Genomic DNA, 3,972 nt, shown 5'->3' on the forward strand with positions numbered 1-3,972 from the left:
ATATGAGTAATCAGGTAACTTTCCTGGAGTGAAAGAAAGAAGGAAAAGAAAGGGAAGAAAAGAAGGAGAGAGAGAGAGAAGCCAAAACCTTCCCCAATTTGAAGACATTGACATTCAAATGTAAAATCCCAAATAGACAGGCTCAGAAAATATCCTCACTATAAAACATTATATTTAAGCTTTGAAAAGTATCAAAAGACATTGAGTATACATCCCTGCTTCCTATTAAAAGACCGGGCACGGTAGCCTAGCAGCTAAAGTCCTCGCCTTGCACCTGCCAAGATACCATATGTGCACCATTTCTAATCCTGACAGCCCCGCTTCCCATCCAGCTCCCTGGTTATGGCCTGGAAAAGCAGTTGATGACAGCCCAAAGCCTTGGGACCCTGCACCCACATGGGAGACCCAGAAGAAGCTCCTGGCTCCTGGCTTCAGAATGGCTCATCTCTGGCCATTGTGATCATTTGGAGAATAAATCAGCTGATGGAAGATCTTCCCGTGTCTCTCCTTTTCTCTGTATATCTTACTTTGCAATAAAAGATCAATAAATCTTTGAAAACAAAGGAACTGCCAATGAAACAGTTAAAAATACCATAACAATAGGATGGATACTAGACTTTCTACAATTGTCCATACCTGCAATGCCATGATACACTGAAGTAGCATAATAAAGTGCTTTATTACTGTGAGTATATGCTGGAAAATGGTTTGAGAGAAAAACATAGAAAGGAAGGGGAAGGGAGGAATCTCTACAACTATAAAACAATGGCAATAATAATAATAATAAAGAGAGGGGGAAAGTCACAAAAGGAAAAAATGGAATATCCTAAAATTTTTAACAGAAAGGCACCAGGTCACTATTCAAGGAATTCCCATCGAATTGACATCAGATTTCTCAATAGGAACAGGACAGCAGAGAAGGGAGAAAAATAGCTCAAGTTCAGAAAATAAACAGCTCCCAATCCAGGGTATTTTACACAGCAAAGCTCTCATTCATAAATGAAAGTCAAGTAAAGACAAGACAAGCACAAAATGAAATAATTCATCGGCACCAGACCTAGCCTTACAAATGATATTTATGAGTTTACCACATACAGAAACAAAAAAAGGCAATTAACAACAAAAAACAGTGTAGGGGCCCGGCGGCGTGGCCTAGCGGCTAAAGTCCTCACCTTGAACGCGCTGGGATCCCATATGGGCGCCGGTTCTAACCCCCACAGCTCCACTTCCCATCCAGCTCCCTGCTTGTGGCCTGGGAAAGCAGTTGAGGACGGCCCAATGCATTGGGACACTGCACCCGCGTGGGAGACCCGGAGGAGGTTCCTGGTTCCCGGCTTTGGATCGGCGAGCATCGGCCCGTTGCGGCTCACTTGGGGAGTGAATCATCGGACGGAAGATCTTCCTCTCTGTCCCTCCTCCTCTGTGTATATCTGGCTGTAATAAAAAAATGAATAAAATCTTATAAAAAAACAGTGTAGAACACTCACTGATAAAAAACAAAAGAATATTTAGAAAAAAAGAATAGAAATATTTGTACCAAAATGACAGGACTAAATCATTGCTTACCATTCATAATCCGAATGTCAATGAACTAAATTCCTACAATTAAATCATGCACATTGCCTACTGGAAAAAGTTCACCAGTAAAGACACATACAGCATGAAGGTTAAAGGACAGAAAACATATTTCATGCAAATCGAAATCAAAAGTGAGCAAAAGCATCTCCATTGTATCAGATAAAATGTATTTCAGGATAAAAATTATGAAAAAGAGACAAAGAATATCTCTATGTAATGCTCAAGAAATCGACTCAACAACATTATATGACTAATGTTAATGTATATGCATCTATTATTAATGACTTTCATGGGAGACATAAACTTCAACACAATAGTACTGGAGAACATTTATATTGGGACTCTTAATTGACTGGGATGATATTCTACCAGCTCTAACTTCGGACCAGAAATGGTCTCCCCAAGAAACTGTTCAACCCATCTGGACAATAAGTAGCTGGACTCTATGCTTGGTATACGTTTGCAAGGAAAGAATCTTGATTGAATTTGAACTGTAATACTGCACCAAGGTGGAGGAATCCACCAGGGGGGAGGGGCGTGGGGAGGGGTGGGGGGATTCCCAGAGCCTATGAAACTGTCACATAATGCAAAATAATTAATAAAAATATATGTATAATAAAAAATAGTACTGGAGAACATTAACATTCTACCTTATCAATGGTCACCTCAAGTACACACACACACACAAAAATCAAGAAATAAAGCTAGTCAGCACTCCAGAGCAGATAAACTTAATGGACATCTACAGAGTGCTCTATTACACAACTGCAAGACACACACTGTTTTCATCAGCACATGAAACGTATTGTAGGATGGAACCCACATGATGCCATAAAACAATTCTTAACAACTTCAAAAATTGAAATCATATCATGTATCTTTTCTAGCCACAATTGAATGGATGGAAATTACTAACAAAATTCACTTTAGAAATTATATATAAATTTCAGACTGAAAAACGTGCTCACATATGAACAGTGGATCATAGGATAATCAAAAGGAAAATTTTAAATTCCCCTTAAACCGATGAAAATGAAAGTACAATACATCAAAATTTATAGCAAAAACAAGCAGTGCTAAGTGGAAAGCTTATAGCAATAAGTACCTAATAAAAAAAGGAAAACTGTTAAACAACGTAGCAATGCATATCAGGGACCTAGAATAGCACAGACAAATCTAACCTCAAATCAGAAGTAAAACTTCATGAAAGACATTTGATTTATAAGTTTCATGCATTTCACATTACAAATTTAGGAGCACATTGTTATTCCCTACTCTACTCTTTGTCACCTGTATTTTCTCCCGCCTTCTTCCTTCCTTCTTTTTTTTTAATTTTTGTTTGTCAGCCTTATGCAGATACCATGACAATCTTCTCTGTATCACTCCAATTTTAGCATGCGTGCTGCTGAAGCAAGCGCCTTTTTTTTTTAATTTCTAAAATGACATATTTAATTCACAATTACAGGCTAAAAATCCTTTAGGTAAAGAATTTAACACACAGCATAGAGAAAAGAGACCACTGTTACTCAAGAGTATAGAAAAAGGCTATAAATAATAATCAAATCTGAAGATGGCAATCTAGTTTATATATATTACATCTTGTGTATTATTTACCACAGACTAGGGAAAACATATAATACTTGTATTTTATTTGTCTTTTGGGAACTGATTTACTTTACTAAGCATAATGGTTTCCAGTTACATTAGTTTTGTTGCATTAATTTCATCCTTTTTTATCTAAGCACTTTCCATAGCATATATAAACCATGTTTTCTTTATTCAATCATCAGTTGATGGACATCTGGGTGAATTGAGCTGTTATAAACATAGGCATACAGATGATTCTTCTATATGCTGATTTCATATCAGTTGGGTAAATTAAAAGGAGTGGGTTGTCTGAGTAAGATGGTAAATCTACTTTTAGATTTAAGAGGAATATCGATACTATCTTTCATAATGGTTGTGCTACCTTATATACCTGCAAATGGTTTGTTGGTAAAAATGGATCAGGAAAGGATTTCAGAAAAATTATTATGCATAGAATAAACAAAATGTTACTTCCCCTGTGAATGTTTTCTATACTAATCTTAACTTTGTATGATTTATCCTTTGTATGATGTGATTCCAGAACATCACATTTTACTGTTGTATTTCAACTGCATGTCTATTTCATTTTGTATTGATTAACTTTCACTGCTAACTTAGTAACTTAAAACAAACACAATTCAATATTTCCCACATATCTATGCATTCTTTTGCAGTTGTGTTCTGGGATGATTTTAGGGAGGGATTGATGATCCAGCGAGGCCTCATTCACGTGCCACACTGGAAAGGCTGATAAGCTTCAAACTCTCTATGCATTCTTTCATCTTCCTGGAAACTAGACAGTTTCTT

The 3,972-nt window shown here is 36.8% G+C and overlaps 1 non-coding gene across 1 annotated transcript; it reads right to left on the reverse strand.

The window, feature by feature from the left end:
• Window positions 1-2,889: 2,889 nt before the first annotated feature.
• On the reverse strand, window positions 2,890-2,996 carry LOC118757942 (U6 spliceosomal RNA). The gene has a single exon (XR_004995446.2). It is a non-coding gene; the product is annotated as a U6 spliceosomal RNA (small nuclear RNA).
• Between the last annotated feature and the right edge of the window lie 976 nt (window positions 2,997-3,972).

Source organism: Ochotona princeps, chromosome 5, assembly GCF_030435755.1.
Source record: "Ochotona princeps isolate mOchPri1 chromosome 5, mOchPri1.hap1, whole genome shotgun sequence".
Classification (NCBI taxonomy): domain Eukaryota; kingdom Metazoa; phylum Chordata; class Mammalia; order Lagomorpha; family Ochotonidae; genus Ochotona; species Ochotona princeps.